Source organism: Adiantum capillus-veneris, chromosome 18 (genome assembly GCF_014529385.1).
Source record: "Adiantum capillus-veneris isolate H3 chromosome 18, ASM1452938v2, whole genome shotgun sequence".
Classification (NCBI taxonomy): Eukaryota; Viridiplantae; Streptophyta; class Polypodiopsida; order Polypodiales; family Pteridaceae; genus Adiantum; species Adiantum capillus-veneris.
In genome coordinates, this window is record NC_140948.1 from 97,979,761 (window position 1) to 98,000,125 (window position 20,365).

At 45.4% G+C, this 20,365-nt stretch overlaps 1 protein-coding gene across 1 annotated transcript in view; it reads right to left on the minus strand.

Annotated features, from left to right (window-relative positions):
- LOC147436069 (long-chain-fatty-acid--[acyl-carrier-protein] ligase AEE15, chloroplastic-like) overlaps positions 1-20,365 on the minus strand; it is a 96,920-nt gene that overhangs the window by 35,518 nt on the left and 41,037 nt on the right. The gene's annotated exons all lie outside the window — the stretch shown is intronic.

Sequence of the window (20,365 nt, forward strand, 5' to 3'; positions counted from 1 at the left end):
AAAAAACACCTTTCCATGACTCTGATAGGTATTATGACTATAGCTACATATCAGACACAGAAATGAACATGTGGTATCATAACTTTTGGATTTTCCTCTAAACACTAGCCAAAATTAGAATTCCTTTTGCATTTGAGTATGCACTTTCTGCATACTCCCCAGGGAAATTCCTCTCAATCTAGGAACTGCAGGACTTGCCAATTGAAGAACGTTGCACTTTGAGTGCTAGGAGAAAGCAAACCTTGTTAAACCAAGGGTGCAATCATGGTGAGCTTGCAAGAGGGTTACTGGACTAGTTTTATGGACCTTGCATAGTAGACTTGGCCAATAGACCATGGACCTTGACTGTTGACCCTGACAGTAGACTTTGCAAAGTACAGCTCCAAGTAGACCTTGCACAGTTCTAGTCCTAGCAAGTAGATCTTGAACCAATCACCTGTAAACTAGGTCTTGCACATTGGAATGTGCTTATGCTTTAGCTAAGGCAACCTTGGCAACCAGCCTTAGTGAGACTTCCAACCCTTGGCACTTAGTAACACCAGGCATTCAATGAGGGGCTGTGAGGGGATCGACAGCCGGGGCTAGCGGGCGGAATCTCGAGGCGGGGTAAACCCGGGGTAGTGCAAAAAATGAGGCTGTAGGGAGACTCTACTAGGTGAACTAACATGTGGAGCATGGGGAAGCCACATGCCAAGCATAGTCACAAAGGAATCAAGGGATTGGCCCTATGGACAAGGGGGACATCATCCTTGGGTTAGGGATAGGTTGGGACGGAGGTTGTCTAAGGGGACACAGCGAAGACATCCCATCATCAGATTCTTGAGGGGTGTGAGGCAGGGGCCGCGCAATTCTCCAAGTAAGGGGGGTCCCCCTCCCATTGGCACGCCCACCCGGTAGTGTCTATGCATGCTAGCAATCTCTGTCTATCCTCTCCCTCCCTCTCCCAAGCAAGGCCCAAGCCTCAAGTATCCCTTTCTCTTTATCTATATACTATCCACCATCTCTATGTTCCATCTAGTTTAGGACTATCCATCTCATAGGTCATTTTGGCTGTTTGAAGACGTTAATATAACATTTCATTTCATTTCTCCCCCACGTACTAGGCCCAACAAATTGCAATTCCAACTATTGCACGAGGATAGCCTCGAGGAGAAGTTGTCTACATGCCTCGACAAAGAAGAGAGTTAAGCTTCTTGAGATGTGTTGTGACAACTCTGTCACATGGTGTCACTTGTCAGACCAGAAGGGAGAGCAGCAGGGGCTAGCCATAATCCGCTGTAAAATGCAACGTGAAACACAGCAGCATGTAAGAAAAACCTGATGACATGGCAGCCCTTTCGCTGGTAAATTTTGAGCGCCGGTCAGAAAAAGCAGATTTAAAGGCATCGCCTCAATGAAAAGACAGATGTTTGAGGCAAGACAAATTGTGGGCACGTGGTCGCACCTTGTAAAATTCTCTCGAGTAATTAATAAAGAGATACCATGAGGGGTGCTTGTTTGAGGACAATACTCTCTAGAGCAGAACCTCACCGCTCTTGTGTTGTTTAGAAAGTGCAAGTGTGATTTTCCTAGTTTAAAGCGTCTGCCCTAGGAGCCTGGGTTTTAGTCTCGGTCGTTCTTCTTGTGCACTTTTTTGGTGTATGAGGGGAACGGCTGAGAGTGCCCAAACCTGACTCATAAAACAAAAAAATTTCTTAGTTCTTTTCAAGTCTTTGAATTGTCGTGATTACAGTGGCATTAGAGCTCAGCCTCCTCACAAGAAGACAATCCTACTTGATGGAGGCAAAAACAAAAACCTCCCACTGCCGCAAAGGCAACATACGGAACTTCAAAGAACCCTCTTGCTTCCCAAAATCGTTTTCTCACAGAACTCTCCGCGCTTTTACAGAATCCTCCTATTTCGGAGGCTCTTGCGATAATTCCTTGTGATTGTGGATATTGGTGATCTTGTTCTATGCACCTTATGTAAAAGGTGAAGATTTGTAGAATCATTACGCCATTTTGGGATGTACTTTGCTTTGGTCGGCGCCTCTTTCTCAACCCCAACTTTCAGTTGCTCCCGCTCATTCACCAGTTTCCTCTATTCCACCGACATTTATGGGATCTCTACCTTCTCATATGCCTTTGTTGTCACATGTGGCATTACCTAAAGGACGAACTCCGGAGAAAGAGAGGTCAAATCCCTAGTGAAAGATGCAGAAAAAGTTTAACCAACTTTCAAGTCTTGCCGAGTGGCCTTTTTTGAAAAGGTCAGTTCCCACCAACTTATGGGACCTTGTTCAATGTGTCAAATGGGGCCTACGGACACAAGGAATTAAAAATAAAGCAGGCCCACTCTCTGATCCCCAAAAATTGCGTAGAAGGCTAATGATGTGGTAGCTATACAAACGAATACGATTCACGTTGCAGATGTGGCAGGCCGTACGGATTTCCTCCATTTGTGTTGGGAGCTTCTGGTGCCATCTTTTGGGGTAGGATACTTTTGGACTTGACGCTTTTCATGTAAGTTGCTTTTGGAAGTCCCAGGGTCTATAAATAAGTTGCCAAGGCCTCTAGATTAGCTTGGGAGCATTGCTGGGAGAAGAGGACCCTTGGCAATGTACTTTGTGAAGCTTAATAATAAAGAAATACCAAGAAGGGGCACTGGTCTTTGGGGCCAGTCTCTCTAGGCGTGGAACTCCGCAGTGCCGTGTCGGCTCTCTCTCTCTCCGTTTTGTTTTGTTATTTCAGTTTTCTCACGTGTAGCAATAGATCATGGGCTTGGAGTGTCCAAGTCTATTACAATGGTATCCGAGCTCAAAGATTCTTCTTCTGCGGAGGATCCGATCCCTATTGCAACGCACATAGGTTCCCGAGGAGAATCTGATAGAGCAGTCAAGATTTTGTTTGTCAAGAAATCTTCGTGTCCCTGCCCAGGACTTATTAGGCACTCCCACCCTTAGTCCATCGTACATCGGGCGCGCTCCCGTCTTCATCGCTCTTGTCTTAAGGGGAATAAGCCATATACAACCCAAGAGCACACATGGGTTCTCGTGGAGAATCTGACAGAGATAACACCTCTCATTGGGGAGGCCAAGAAAAGTTGAAATGCGGCGCGGGAATTGAAGAAAAGAATGAAGAATTGGGCAAATTCTCAGAGAGGAAGTTTGCCAGGGGGGAATACAAACATCAACTGCAGGTTGACACGTGTGTGAAAGACTGAACTCCAGAGACCCGAAATTTGCGAAACACCTGAAGAATTACCCGATTGATGAGATTCACTCGAGATGGCATGAGACCATAGACTCTCCTCTCAAATCGAAAAGAAAGCTGAAAGGACAGATGAGTGCAGAAAAGCAAAAACTGTACTCGCAAAGAGAGTTGGATAGAGCTCTTGACAATAAGCTGAACCAGATAATGAAAGGTTTGAAGCACTCTCGGAAGAAGAGGAAATCTGCGGATTTCCCCGGTTATTTGGACTGGAAGTCGACTTTGGAGGTGGCAAGCAGATCTAAGAAGCGTGCTCATTTCGAGGATGACTTAGATTTTTCTTTGTGTTCAAAGAGTTCCCGCAGTTCATCGTCCTCTAGTTCTAGTGAGGATGAGAAAAGGGGGAGAAAAAGCAAGAAAAGCAGATTCCTGAAAAACTCTAGAAGACATGGGAGGCCATCTAGCAGTTCAGAGAAGGAGAGCTCGTCCTCTTATGACAGTGAATAGATGAGTAGGAAGACCAAGGAGTTCAAGGAAGGGGGTTAGGCCATCGGGTTTGAGACGTTTTCAGGCTACCTGAACACCCATCGAGCCCTTGAATTTATACAACAATTTGATGTCGCCTTCTCTGGAGGTTGGTTCACAGAACGCTCCAAGGTGTGAAGGGCGATATCTTACTTGAAAGGAACTGAACAAAATGGTGGTCTGCTTTGTTGTTAGCAGAGAAGTGCCTGCGACGTGGGTAAAATTCAAGAAAATTTTCACGTCAACTTGGATATCAAACGAATAGGAAAGAAATGTCGTCAAGGCTTGGCATCATTTAAGAATGACTAAGAAAGATGTCACGTGACACATCCCAACCCTACGTGTCCGTGGACAAGCTACACCATAGCAAGGTTCCCGTCAGTCAAGTCAAGTTTAGATTAGCAGTGATCTGGCAGTTTTGTGAGTCTATTCGTAGACTGTGCATGCCCAGTCACTTAGCATAGATGCATATCCTCCGGTTGCACACATCATGATCATCAAAATTCCCATCAGAATCCATTAGCATCAGTTAGGGGAATTTTCCAGTGCATTTAGCCTATTTTCCTATTTATTGGGATTTTCACTTATTATTTTTAAGTGACTTTCCAACAAAAGTAGGTAGGGCAATTTTGCTAAGTTAATATATAAGCAAACCCAAGTTAGCACTTTCTGGTAGAAGAGGCAGCAGGAGCTTCCCGCTCAACAGGCCACTTCTCAACTGTACCACCCCCCCTCATGACCCCCATCGCCATACCTCCCTCTTCTTCACCGTTTCCACAGATCTCCCATCGCCTTGCAAGTCCCCCTTTGTGGCGATAGTACCCGGCGGTTCAGCACAAGGCCTAGCGTTTTGCTTGCCAAAAACGCCACCATATCAGCCCAGCGGTTTTCCCACAAAAACGCCAGCCTAACAGAGCAGATTTTCAGCGTTTTTTTTTCAGCCTCTCAGCGTTTTTGATCTGCAGTTCAGCCTTTGAAGAAACGCAGATTTTCAGCACCAAACACCGTAGCAAATTCACCCCAAGAAGGTTGCAGACGGTGCCCCATTTTCAGCCATAAAAACACAGCCCAAAACAGTCATTTTCAGCCACCGAATCAGTCCCCCCGAATTCAGCGATTAGAAGATCCCAGATTTCAGCCATCAAGTCGTCGTCGTCACCACCGTCGTCGTCATCGGCATAGTCCCATTGCATCAGTCCATTGCATTCGCATTGTACACCTTTGTGCAATCAAAGTAGACCACTCTCGCCGACGAGAGTGGGGCCTTCGGAGGAGGGTTTTACAACCTCTCGGTGTCGTATCTCTTCTCTCTCCTTCTCTGAGTCTCATTCACTTGCACGCACAACATCCACTCACTTTGTTCGTGACCACAACACTCTACAAGACGGAAAGCTCTCTCTTTCCCTAAAGAACTAAAAAGGAACCTTGAGCAATAAAGATCACTAATCTTGAGAAAATACAACATTCATTCCGCTGCACCTAACATTGGTATCAGAGCTTTGGAAGTGTTCTGCATTACTCAAGGGAAGAACCACAAGAATTGTTTTTGCTTGTTGAGGTCGCACAAACCCAAGTTCGCTTGGGCGTGACGAGTCCTAATCGTGTTTTGTTGAAGAGTGACAGGAATCCCAAGAAAGAAGGGCTTGTCCAGCCTCCCCTTGTCTCTTTTCACTCATTGAGAGCGGACCGTGCACTTAGCGGCCGGCCAATCGACGTGAGGTGGGAAAAAGCAACCTTGGTGTGAGCGCTAGCCGCCAAGGGGTGCGCCCGCAGAAAGGAGTAGAACTCGGGTGAAGAGAAGATCCTTCTCCAACGCGATTTGCAAGCGAAAGAAAACCTCAAGAACCCCAAGAACCCAAGACCCTCAAGACTCAAGAACCTCAAGAAACCAAGATTCTCACGAATCAAGGACCTCAAGAACCTCAAGACCCTCAAGAACCCAAGTTCCTCGCGAGCTTAAGACCCCAAGATCATAGTGCATGATTGTCACCCAAAGCAGCATGGATACTTCGCATTCAGGTGATGAGCATGAGAGAGGCGATGAAGGATTTTCCCCACCAAGAGATTTTTCCAACCCTCCCCCTTCGCCATCTACGCCAAACCCTATGGAGGCAATGATGAAGCAAATGATGGCCATGATGGATAGACAGGAAGACAAGCGCCTTGCTTTAGAACGCGAGCGCGACGCAAGAAAAGAACCAAGGAAGGAAGAAGCGGCAGCAAGAAACGCAACATTGGAGGCCGAGCATGAAGCTCGACGAGAGCTACGCACTCAAGAATTGCTTGCCCAAGTTCTCGCCTCGAAGACCGAACCACCCAAAGATCATGGGAGTTCCTCTCGTGGTGCAAGCCACGACGCGGATTCCAACCATGAAGTTACAGAAAAGTTGATTTTCAGTGAGTATGACCGTATGATGGATGCTACTCTTATTCATTCTTGGTTGCATCAATTTAATGCTTATTTTGCGACAACTAAGAAGATAAGCAATAGCAAAGTTTTGACGGCAGCTATGTATCTTGCGGATGATGCCATTAATTGGTACCACGCATGGCAAGAGGCACAGCTAGCCGCGCACCTAGAGGCAACCAACGATTTCATGCCCCTCTCTTTTAGTTGGGCTGATTTCCAAGACAACCTCAAGGCGCGGTTTATGCCACCTCAGTACCTCGCACAGTTGAAAGACGATTGGCGAGCTCTCAAGCAAAATGGTATGCCGGTTATGTCTTTTTCTAATCGTGTTTTGCAACTAGGTACCCAATTACGCATGTCGGATGAAGAGCGCAAAGAGGCTTTTCTCTTTGGATTGGACGAGTATATCAAGTACGATGTCGAGGTACTCGATTCAATCGATCTCAACAAGGCGGTAGCGATTGCTCTCGCACACGAGATGAAGCACAACAAGGGAAAGCCTAAGGAGAACAAGACTTCCACAAGTACCTGGCAAACTCCTCAGAACGGTAAGAACGGTAAGAATGGTAAGAATGATAACTCTTCTAACCAATCTACCAACAGTATCTCATCAAAGAATTCTTCCAATGAATCTAAGGGTAAGGCTAACACAACTGCTAAACCTAAGCTTACTCTAGATGAAAAGGTAGCACAAGGAATTGTAGGAGGTTACATCACTTCGGAAGAACAAAGCACTTATTCTAAGGAAGGTCGTTGTTTTCATTGTCACATTAAGGGTCACATAAAAAGAACATGTCCTAAGCTTGAATCGAATGAATCTAAAGAACCCACAGCACCCACTACATCTGTCAATGCAATGAATGATAACACGATTGTGCCCAAAGTTTCTCAAGACCCTCCCATTGATGATTCTCTCATTAAATGTTATGGTTGTACGTCGGGGCACCGTTTTGTCATATTGTTTGACCCAGGTAGTATGCATGATGTGATCAGTTCCTCCTTGTTGAGAGAGCCTGCCTTGAAGTTAGTCCGAGATCTCCTATCGAGGTCTTTGGCTTTCGTCCTGGTATGGACGCTCTCATCACCGAGGAATGCCTTCATGTGTTATTTTCAATTCAACAGACTACCTTCACTAGAAGATTTGTTGTTTCTCCTCTCTCAGGATGTGATATGATTTTAGGCATTAAGTGGTTTCGTGAGACTGATGCTGCCATAAAATTTGCGGCTAATACTATAACTCTCAATGCCGACAGTGATTCTCCTACTGTCTTTCATGGAGTGGATACTTCTCCTTCTCCATCTCTCATTGCTAATATGCAGGACAAGATTAAAAGGATACGGGATAAGGAGATTCTCTCAGTCCCTTTTTCTTCACCGCATGACACACAGGATTTGCATGATTGTGTGAAGCATGATGATTTGAAGGATAATGATTTGCATGATGATTTGGATGGAAAAGACAAGCATGATGAATTGCATGAAGAAGATGTGATTGTTCACCAGGATGAGGTGTTAGTAGATGCTTTTTCTAGCGAAGCTAACCTCGTTGTAGATTCGATCAATCACAAAGATCCGATCTTGGCTCTCGAGCCTTGGTCCAAAGAACCCTCACAGGAAGTATTGTGTTCGCATGATTGATACGCACGCATTGTTCGAGTGTTCCATTCGTGAACGTTTCCTCTATTTTAGTCAACATCGTTATGTGATCCCTTTCCCTAGGCATGACATACTGTATGTTGAGCACGTTTCTCTCACGGATGAGCACGAATGTATGTGGACTGTTCATGAAAAGCTGAAAAGTTTGTATGTAAGGAGTCGCATTCCATGTCTCTTCCTTGGCATGACACAAATTTCGAACGAGCACATGATAGTATGAGCACCAAGCATGGGCATTTCTATTGTGATTCGCCACAGTTGATTGATTTAGATCAAACAGAAAGGATTCGATCGCATTGTTTGCATGTGTTTGATGAACGGGTTGTCACTCCGTTTCTATGTTCATCTACATTGCATACAGAGTCTTTAGAGAAGACAATATTTTTTTCCTTCACTTTAAATGGAATAGGTATGCTCATGGTTTTGTGTTGGAGATGGTTTCAGGAATTTTCAGCCATGGAGATTCTTGAAGACGAAAGAAGCAAGACTCTAAACAAAGTTGAAGCAAGGAAGGAGCCACAGAAGATTTTGTGTCGCTTTCGGCGCGGCCCAAAGAAGCAAGCGTTGCAGACCTTTATGAAGTTCAAGTACCGCACGACCCACACATCAGAGTGGGCCGACGAAGCGTCCCTTCCAGGATTCCGGACGCTGTTGGCGATCTCCCTCGACGCCATACAGTTTGGTACCAGTATCTCACTTTGAAAAGGAGGGGATGTCACGTGACACATCCCAACCCTATGTGTCCGTGGACAAGCTGCACCATAGCAGGGTTCCCGTCAGTCAAGTCAAGTTTAGATTAGCAGTGATCTGGCACTTTTGTGAGTCTATTTGTAGACCGTGCATGCCCAGTGTCACCAGAAGGTGTATTTTTCCTGTTGCCTTCTGTAAATAAGTACTAGATATTTTTATTTATTTTTATTTTTACTTGTTTTCCCCAGAACCCTTGAAAAGGTACAAGTGGACATTGCATGGCCAATGTGAAACAGCTGCGGCCGAATAGGTTTCTCACAACGGGAGTCTGGGACTAGTCGGGCTAGTTAACACTGAATTCTGTTGAGTATGGAAGCCTGTGTGCGCCAAATAAAATCTGGGCCACTCGGAAAGTCACAACTTTATAAGTCAGTGGGAACTAGAGAATTAACTCAAAAGGGGCAAACTGGACACATGGCGGCTCCTGGTGCATTTTTCCACTTCCATCAGCAAGAGGGGGCGCTCAATTTGAGAGAGGAGGCTGATTTGACTCATAAGTGACCTACAGAGTGTGTGTGAGTAGTGCGTGCAAGTCTACAGCTTTAATGGAAAGCTTGCCTTCTCCTCTGTCTTATGTAGCGCGATGATTTGCTCTCGTACATCTCTCTCTCCCCTTTGGCACATATGGTACCACTAGTTGGGCTACTCAGTTGAACATGTACAGTTCTGGGGGTTTATGCGCGTTTGCCAAGGCAAGAGCCTTTTGAACAGGAACCGGATTAGCTAATTGCTAATCCCCCACAGGTACGCACAGTTCCATCGCGAAAGATTGCGAGTTCGGAAGTTTTCTCGCGTGAAAACTCGTCCAATTCACAAGGGAACTATCCCATTGCGTGCGGGAGCCCTTAGGACACGCGTAGGCGTGTTCGCTCCGCTAAAAACGATCCGAAACAGCGAATTACAGCCTGCTGTGTTTTTCTGCAGGTTTAGGGTTTCGCACCTAAATTGCAAGGGAACACCGGGGGAGCCTCGTGAGAGCCTTGGGATGCGTGTACAGGCTTTTGGGCACCCGGCAGTGAAAAACAGGGAATTACAGCCCGCTGAATTTCTGTGACAGCTCACCAGAAAGCTTCCAGATAGCGAGGGAATCCGTCCTAGATAGGTGTTTTTGACCTACAGGGGTTTTTGCGCCGTTATGCTGCCAAAATCAGGCTGAAAACGCAGAGGTGTTTTTGACCTACAGGGGTTTTTGTGCCGTTACGCTGCCAAAATCAGGTCGAAAACCTGCGTTTTCAGCCCTCGCCAGGTTTGGACAGCTTTGTGAAAGCTTGTGCGAAGTGGTCGGATCGTCTACCTTAATTTGAATAAAGAAATACCGAAAGGGGTGCCAGTCTTTGGGGCCTACAGGGTGTCGGTCTCGTGTGCGCAGTGACATTCTAGTCGCGGGACGCAACCGTGTTCTCTTCCCTTCAGAGTGCTCTGTGTAAAGTTAACAGGTAATTGAAATAGTACCGCCCTCTACGTTGTACAGGCCGGTTATATGGTTCCATCGACGGGATAGTCACTTTTTCTTCAAAAAGTGCAACGTGGATTATTATTGGTGAAAGCAACACAGAGCTTGTCGTTATGGCAGAGAAGAGAGACCAAGTACCTGAAGAGGGATCTTCCTCACATGGCACAGGGAAAGTTCCTTCAACTCTTCAAGAAGACTACAGGTTGTTTAGAACTCAACTGCGTTGCTGCATGGACATGTTTCAGCAGTTGGCTAACAACCCAAGGATGCAGGAGTTCTTACAGGCTCCGACACAGGGTTTTCAGCCTCCTGCACAAGGCACGACTGAGCCGTTGCAGGAAAAGGAGATTTCCAATGCGCAAAGGACTCATGATGCTCGAGGGAAAGCCCATGTGGTTGAGCAACTAGCGGTGTCCAATGATCCAAAGCAGCTTGCTTTAGCTGGACAGGAACCGTTTGTGAATGGTCAAGGGAGTAATGAACACGCTATGCGTCAGACCCTTCCATTACCTAATACTTATCCTGGTTATTTTGGAGGTGGTTCAGTGTTTCAAGCTATGGCTGGACCTTCCACAGGTTATATGCCAGGGAATGTGTTCGGGACAATGCAAACAAGCATAGGTAACCCTATGTACGCGAACATGGGTGTCCAACCAACTTTTCAGGGTGCCTATGGCTAGTTTCGAGTGCCTAGAACAGAATTTGGTATGGCTGGTTTTTCGCAGCCATACGTACAAAATGCAGATATGACAGGTAAAACAGTTGATGTGAGTGCTGGAATGAACAATCATGGAGCACCACTGTTACAGGCACCTGTTTATGATAATGTGGCTCCTTTGAGTCAGCTTAAGGATTACAAGGAAGGTGGGCAGGGAGTGAAGTTTGAAACTTTCAGAGGAACTGAGGATCAATTGAAGGCTTTGACCTTCATACAGCAGTTCGATGCAGCTTATGCTGGAGGAAACTTCACAGAATCTTCAAAGATACGCAAGGCTGCCACTTTCTTGAAAGGGAATGCGCTTCAATGGTGGACCGCATTGTTGAACCAGGGTCAAGCCCCAACAACGTGGGTCCAATTCAAACAGCTTTTTGCGCCTGCATGGTTGACGAACACTTTTGAAGTGGATGTGATGACAGAATGGCACGAGTTGAATGCTAAACAGTGTGCGAACTTGGAAGAGTACAATAAAAAGTTTTGGGCCGCGCTGTTGCCAGTCACCTCTTACAGGTTTGTGCCATTGTCAGAACAGATTGAGAAGTACTGTTGCGGATTGCCCAAGAAAATTAGGGACTACTGCACAAAGACTACTGTCATGAATATGTTTCAGTTGATAGAGAATGCAAGAGTGGCCAGCAATCTGTCGAAAGGAGATTCCAATGAATTTAATAGCCACAAGAAAGGGTCCCAGGGCAAACAGTTTTCAGCCAAGGGCAATGTTGCAGCAAAGCCTTCTGAGCCTCCCACAAAGAAGCCCTCCACTGAAGAAGGTGATACATCCAAGAAGCAGTCTAAGTCTTCTTCGGGACGAGGACAAGGATAAAAGAGGCATTTTTCTGGCAAAACTTTTGAAGAACGGAAAGCTCTTAGGGAGGCCAAGAAATGCTACATTTGTGAACAGGAAGGACATTTTGCAAATGAATGCCCACAGAAGAAGTCACAGGATAAGGATGACAAGTCAGACCATAAAGGGAAGAAGCCAAAGCCAAGTGCAACACTTGTTCCAGATTTGGCTGGAGACCAGCCAAACACAGATGCCACGGAGCTGTGCAGAGCTTGGGGCAAAGTTAGAGACCAGACAGTGCTGGTTTTCTTTGATCCAGGAGCCCGTGCAAATTTCATATCACCAGAATTGGCATCAAAGTTGGGCATTCGTGCAGAGGAGATGGGTATGACAGGGAAGCAAGTTTGGCATGCCCAGGTCATTCAGAGCCCATTACTCCCATTTTGGGGAAGCTTCGTCTGCACATTCAGAGCTATGTGGATGCGGAAGAATTTCATATTATGCCACTTGAGGGCTGTGATGTGTTACTGGGTATCCCATGGTGTTACACGTTGCATGCTATGGTGGATACTTACAACAAAAAGATTACCCTTGTACATAGAGGAAAGACTCATGTCCTTGATGTAAAGCTTAAAGGCGAGTCTGTTCCACTTATTTCTGCTTTTGCTATTTCATCTGTAATAAAGAATCATCTTTCTGCGTACTTGATCTTTGCAAAAGAAGTACCTCAAGTTGTATCTGATTTGTCTACCTTAGATAAAGACAGGTCAACTTTTTTGAGTGGTTTCAGTGATTGTTTTTCGGACTCTTTGCCAGGGGAGTTACCTCCTGAGAGACCTAAGGATCATACCATAGATCTTGTGCCAGGTTCTAGTCCACCGAATAGACCACCATACAGGGTTAGTGCAGCCTTGTAGAAAGAGATTATGAGTCAGGTCAACGAGCTTTTAGAGAAGGGGTTGATTCAGCCCAGTTCATCCCCTTTTTGTTCGCCTGTACTCTTAGTGCAGAAGAAGGATGGTTCATGGCGCATGTGCATTGACTATCGCGCCTTGAATAAGAATACCATCAAGAACAGGTTCCCCATACCAAGGATAGATGACATTCTTGATCGGCTTGAGAGAGCGTCATTGTTTACAAGAATAGACCTAAAGAGTGGCTACCATCAGATACGCATTAGGCCAGAAGATGTCCATAAGACTGCGTTCAGGACAACATTTGGTCTCTATGAGTTTCTTGTTATGCCATTTGGTCTCACAAATGCTCCGGCCACGTTTAATAGAATGATGGACAGAATTTTTAGACCACATAGAAACTTCGTAGGTACCTTCTTTGATGACATGATTGTCTATTCGAAATCCGAAGAGGAGCATAGGGATCACTTGACTGCAGTGTTCAATGAGTTACGTAAGAACAGACTACTCATTAATGCGAAGAAGAGTGAATTCTTTTTGCAAGAGATTCACTTGGGCACATTGTTTCAAAGGATGGGGTACGCATGGATCCCGCTAGAGTGGAAGCAATTAGGTCATGGCCAGACTTGAAGTCCGTACATGACATTCGAAGCTTTCTAGGCTTATGTTCCTACTCTACAGGAGGTTCATCCGAAATTTTGCTGAGATTGCTTCTCCACTCCATGCACTACAAGGAAAAGGAGTTACTTTCAAGTGGACAGCCAAGGAAATTTTAGCGTTCAAACACTTGAAAGAGAAGCTGACTTCAGATCCTGTAATCATTTTGCCAGATCTTTCGAAACCTTTTGTGGTTCAGTGTGATGCGTGTGGCCATAGTCTTGGTGCAGTTCTAATGCAGAATGGCCGAGTAGTCGCATATGAGAGTAGAATTCTTTTGAAGACTGAAAGGAACTTGCAAGTCTATGAGAAAGAATTGTTGGTAGTAATTCATGCTCTCACTAGTTGGAAACACTATCTGCTAGGGGCTGATTTTGTTGTCCAAATAGATCATCAAACCTTGCGATATTTTCTCACACAGACGAAGCTGTCTGAGAAGCACATGCGATGGGCAAACATCTTGTCAATGTTCCATTTTCAGATTGTGCATGTGCAAGGGAAAAAGAACGTGGTGGCTGATGCGTTGTCACGAAAGCCCCAAATTTCAGCAGTGTCAATTCCGTACCATTGTGAACTAGACGAAATGAAGACACAATATGCTGAAGATTCAGATTTTGCAAGGATCTATGACCAGCTTGTCGATGGGCAACATCATGAGCACTATATGCTTAAGAATGACTTTCTCATGATGCATGGAAAGTTATGCGTTACCAAACAGTTACGGCCCAAAATTTTGATGGAAAGTCATGCTCCACCTTATGCTGGGCATCGTGGAATTGATGCGACAGTGAAAGGGGTTGAGGCATTCTTCTATTGGCCAACTTTACGTCAAGATGTTGACACATTTGTAAGATCATGCTTAGTATGCCAAAAAGTCAAATTTGACAGACAAAAGCAACCGGGATTGTTGCAACCATTGCCGATCCCTGATAGGCCATGGGAAAGCATAGCAACGGACTTTATCTTTGATCGTCCAAGGACGCAAACAGGCAATGATGGGATTTGGACTATCATTTGTAGGTTCAATAAACACGCCCATTTCATTCCTGTGAGGAAGAAGATAAAGCCAGACCACATGGTCAAGATATTTATGAGCAATATCTTTAAATATCACGGGATGCCTCAATCAATTGTCAGTGACAGGGATCCACGTATGACGAGTCTTTTCTGGAAGGCATTGTTTGAGAACATGGGCACTACGCTAAAGTTCTCTTCTTCCTTTCATCTGCAAACTGATGGACAGTCAGAAAAGGCAAATTCTACTGTCCTGGACCCGCTCAAATGTTATGTGTTAGAGCACAAGGCAACTTGGGAACACCATCTTCCATTGGTTGAATATGCTTACAATAACACTGTGCATACGTCAACAGGTAAGGCACCATTTGAGATAGTGGAAGGAGGGAAGAAAGTCCTGCCCATTTTGCAGACTAAAGACAAGATTTTTGAGGCAGACAAGCATGTGCAAGATATGGATGAAACATACAGGAAAATAAAGATTGCTCTTGAGAAGACTCTGGCTAAGCAAAAGAAAGCTGCTAATTGTCACCGTCGTGAACTTGTATTTTCACTTGGTGATTGGGTGCTTTTGCGCTTTGAAAAGGCCAGGTTAAGGAAAAGGAAAGGCAAGGAACGCTTGTTTCCTAAGCTCAGTATGCGATATTATGGTCCTTTTCAGATTTCAGAAAAGATCAACGATGTAGCTTACAGGTTAAAGCTACTAGAAGGCTGGAAAATACATAATGCTTTTCATGTCAGCCTTCTAAGACCCTTTGTCGGTGATGTGCCAGAGGATATGCTTGATGAGGAACAACCCGAAGTGGAAGAATTGGATGAAATCCTTGTTCCTGAACAGATATTGGCACATAAAGAAAGAAAGATTAGAGGAAAGGTTGCAAGACGCTATTTGGTGAAGTTCAAGAACTATCCATCATTGGATGCCAAATGGATGGAAGAGTCTGAATTGGTTGATTCACCTCAGCTATTGCAATTGTATCTTGAAGCCTTTCAGATGGAACCCACAGTGACTTGATGTAGCCTTTTCTCGAGCAAGGCAAGAGCATGGTTCATGATGCTCAAGAGAGTAGTTAAGCAATTGTATCTACTCTTTCCATACAGAATTTAGCTACAGAAGTTTGTGCTTGAGAGTACACTAGAAGACTTCTATGCTTGATATATGTGTCGTAGCCAGGTTGGTGGGATTGTTTAATCGTCCAACGCTACATTTCCGGAAGCATGTATATCTGGGATTCCCATCATAGAATATATGTGATATCAGGAGATACTGCATGTATTATTGGCATGCAAGCAAGGTCGCTTGCAGTATTTCAAGGGTGGGGTGTGTCACCAGGAGGTGTATTTTTCCTGTTGCCTTCCGTAAATAAGTACTAGATATTTTTACTTGTTTTCCCTGGAACCCTTGAAAAGGTGCAAGTGGACATTGCATGGCCAGTGTGAAACGGCTGCGGCCGAATAGGTTTCTAAATTCTCACAACGGGAGTCTGGGTCTGGTCGGGCCAGTTAGCACTAAATTCTGATGAGTATGGAAGCCTGTGTGCGCCAAATGAAATCTGGGCCACTCGGAAAGTCACTTACAACTTTATAAGTCAATGGGAACTAGAGAATTAACTCAAAAGGGGCAAACTGGACACATGGCGGCTCCTGGTGCAGTTTTCCACTTCCATCAGCAAGAGGGGGCGCCCAATTTGAGAGAGGAGGCTGATTTGACTCATAAGTGACCTACAGTGTGTGTGTGTGAGAGTAGTGGGTGCAGGTCTACAGCTTTAATGGAAAGCTTGCCTTCTCCTCTGTCTCATGTAGCGCGATGATTTGCTCTCGTGCATCTCTCTCTCCCCTTTGGCACATATGGTAATGCCCCACTAGTTGGGCTACTCAGTTGAACATGTACAGTTCTGGGGGTTTATGCGCGTTTGCCAAGGCAAGAGCCTTATGAACAGGAACCGGATTAGCTAATTGCTAATCCCCCACAGGTACGCACAGTTTCATCGCGAAAGATTGCGAGTTCGGAGAGTTTTCTTGCGTGAAAACTCGTCCAATTCACAAGGGAACTGTCCCATTGCGTGCGGGAGCCCTTGGGACACGCGTAGGCGTGTTCGCTCCGCTAAAAACGATCCGAAACAGCGAATTACAGCCTGCTGTGTTTTTCTGCAGGTTTAGGGTTTCGCACCTAAACTGCAAGGGAACACCGGGGGAGCCTCGTGAGAGCCTTGGGATGCGTGTACAGGCTTTTGGGCACCCGACAGTGAAAAACACGGAATTACAGCCCGCTGAATTTCTGTGACAGCTCACTAGAAAGCTTTCACATAGCGAGGGAATCCGTCCTAGACAGGTGTTTTTGACCGACAGGGGTTTTTGCGCCGTTATGCTGCCAAAATCAGGTCGAAAACCTGCGTTTTCAGCCCTCGCCATGTTCGGACAGCTTTGTGAAAGCTTGTGCGAAGTGGTCGGATCGTCTACCTTAATTTGAATAAAGAAATACAGAAAGGGGCGCCAGTCTTTGGGGCCTACAGGGTGTCGGTCTCGTGTGCGCAGTGACATTCTAGTCGCTGGACGCAACCGTGTTCTCTTCCCTTCTTAGTGCTCTGTGTAAAGTTAACAGGTAATTGAAATAGTACCGCCCTCTACCTTGTACAGGCCGGTTATACCCAGTCACTTAGCATAGATGCATATCCTCCGGTTGCACACAGCATGATCATCAGAATTTCCATCAGAATCCATTAGCATCAGTTAGGGGAATTTTCCAGTGCATTTAGCCTATTTTCCTATTTATTGGGATTTTCACTTATTATTTTTAAGTGACTTTCCAACAAAAGTAGGTAGGGCAATTTTGCTAAGTTAATATATAAGCAAACCCAAGTTAGCACTTTCTGGTAGAAGAGGCAGCAGGAGCTTCCCGCTCAACAGGCCACTTCTCAGCAGTACCCCCCCCCCCCCCCCCCCCCCCTCATGACCCCCATCGCCATACCTCCCTCTTCTTCACCGTTTCCACAGATCTCCCATCGCCTTGCAAGTCCCCCTTTGTGGCGATAGTACCCGGCGGTTCAGCACAAGGCCTAGCGTTTTGCTTGCCAAAAACGCCACCATATCAGCCCAGCGGTTTTCCCACAAAAACGCCAGCCTAACAGAGCAGATTTTCAGCGTTTTTTTTTCAGCCTCTCAGCATTTTTGATCTGCAGTTCAGCCTTTGAAGAAACGCAGATTTTCAGCACCAAACACCGTAGCAAATTCACCCCAAGAAGGTTGCAGACGGTGCCCCATTTTCAGCCATAAAAACACAGCCCAAAACAGTCATTTTCAGCCACCGAATCAGTCCCCCCGAATTCAGCGATCAGAAGATCTTAGATTTCAGCCATCAAGTCGTTGTCGTCACCACCGTCGTCGTCGTCGGCATAGTCCCATTGCATTAGTCCATTGCATTCGCATTGTACACCTTTGTGCAATCAAAGTAGACCACTCTCGCCGACGAGAGTGGGGCCTTCGGAGGAGGGTTTTACAACCTCTCGGTGTCGTATCTCTTCTCTCTCCTTCTCTGAGTCTCATTCACTTGCACGCACAACATCCACTCACTTTGTTCGTGACCACAACACTCTACAAGACGGAAAGCTCTCTCTTTCCCTAAAGAACTAAAAAGGAACCTTGAGCAATAAAGATCACTAATCTTGAGAAAATACAACATTCATTCCGCTGCACCTAACAAAAGATACATTGGATGATTACTATCAGAGGTTTTGGGATACTTATTTGCCAATTTCTTCGTTTCGGAAGATTACTTCGAGGGACCAAATTGAGTGGTTTTGCTATAATTTTCCAAAAGAGATTCAAGAGCATTGTCTGGAACATAAGTAACTCTATTCAAAGACTTATGGGACATGCTAAGCAAGAATTTGGGATGCATGCCGGCTCATTGACTTATCCTACGCACTAGACAGTATCCACCTCGATAGGGCAAGAGTCTGGCAGTGAAGAGAATGAATCACAGGAACTGGATGACAGCTCATCATAGGATTCCGGAGCAGTAAGAGATCAGATGGTAGCGCATCCAAGGGTTCTGACAAACTAAGGGAACCAGATGCACGTTCATCAGAGGATTCCGGAGAAGAACAAGGATCACATGATAGTACGTCTCAGGTTTCCAACGATTGAGACTGACGTGCCAACAGACAGGGGAGGCTAGCGAGGCTACCCATTGTTGGGGGATATATGTTCGCGAGGTGAGCTGGGAAGGCACGGGGGGCCTCTAGTTATGAGAGATGGAAGAGAGACAAAACAGCAGACACAGATAGATGAATGCCAATAGGAACCCAACAGGAGTACTACATCATTAAAACTAGAATAAACTGTACAAGATGTGGTCTAAACGACCTCTAACAATCACCATGATGACAATAAAAACATTAAGTAAAGCTTAAGCAATAGCTCCAGCTTTGACAATCAATCAAAACAGTTGCTTGGCTCTCAATCGACCATGATATTGGAGTCTTCTTGATGCATGTCCAAGGCCTCATAGTTGCATGCTCTCGAGCCCCTCAATGGACGTAGACTCACCATTACTCCAAACATCGGTAACTGCCCATCTGCTGTTGAGCTCACCCTTGCTTTCTCAAAGCCTCTCTTTTCTTCTCTGTCTTTAGCATTCCTGCACCCATGGGCATTGAAATTGCTTTTCAACCCTTTTGATTCCTTGATTGTTTGTTTCCTTTGTGAGTTGGACCAAAAAGGATCACCCTCACCCACTGAGCAATTTCGCCTTCTTGCTTGACATCATTCGAGGCCCGTCATGGCCGCTAACGGCTGCGAGTCCCTCTCTCCCTTCATTCTTCATCGTTCCCTGCCTGCGTCCATGTTGCCTGCGCCCATGTTCCACTTCCCCTTGCTTTATTTCCCCCCCTTCTATTCACACTCAATAACCCCATAAAATTGGATTCAATTTGGGTGGCCGGCTTTACTGGGCGGCCATACCCCTTGCTCTTGGTTATATGTCGACCAAAGCAATGACTTCCACAACATGTCTTGCCAATAGCTCGGCCAACATACAAATTGGATCAAGCATTGCTAGGCACGACATCTTTCTCCAACAAATCCTGACTAGCACTCACATCGTGAATTCTTTTGTCCATAACAATGCCTCGTGAGGCCACTCACCTTTAAGATGCAAGCATAGTGAGACCATTTGGAGGAGAGCCTTCCCTTAGCATTCGGTTAAAATTGTCCGCAACTTCCTTGCTACAGTCATAATGGGCATATCCTACAATCAATGTTTTCCAATGGATGACATTTTGAATTGAAAGCTCATCAAGAACTTTATGTGCTTTCGTAAGGGCACCACAGTTGACATATGCATCAACCCAAGCATTTCTAAGAAAAACACCTCTGGTTGCTTCTTGCCACCGCCATATCGGGCATGATCTCGCAATCAATAGCTCCTCAAGCATTTATTGTGCTCTCTGAAGTGACTCATTTAGCATAAATATATACCAAACACTGATAAGTACAACATTTGGTACACATATCAATCAGCATTGCCAATCATTACATTTGAGGTACATATCAGTCAAAGCATTGCCAATCATTACAATTGTTACACATCAATCAAGGCATTGCTAAAGCACCATATTTGGCCCAAATATCGACCAAACCAGTGAGCTCAAATTTATACCTACCAAAGCCTTGCCAAGCACAATACTTGGCATACATATTAACTAAGGTATTGCCAGGTATAACATTTGGCTTGCATATTAATCGAAGCACTGCCAATCATTGCCGAGTACCACATCTTCTTCAATGCCATGAAGCTAGTCAATGAGTGGCACACATATTGATCAAAGCTTTGCCATCCGCAACATCGACATGCATATCAACCAAAGCATCGGCAATCAAGACATTTTTCTCCATTAGCCTACACCCAAGTCGATAACAGATGCCATTTAATTTGCCCGAGTGGTGATAATATCAAAAACCCTGTATCCTGCCTGAGTTTCCCCTTGTGGGCACAGAGCGTCACGACACCATAGATCCCAGGGCACAAGGAAAGGAAGTAGAGGGAAATAGCTAGTAGATCAGAGAATTCCACATATCCAAAATGAAGTGCCAAGGTTGAGACCATTTGAGATTGGCCAGCTTTGAAGAATGTTCACGAAGTTCGCAGCGCAGCTTTTTGGGTTTGTGCTCTCTGGCGACACTTGCTGCTCAGAGCCGATTTCACAATGTTCACTTACCACGAGAGTTTGCAATACGTTTTGTCTCAGAAGAAACTTTCGGACAAGCAGATGAGGTGGACAAATATTTTGTCGCA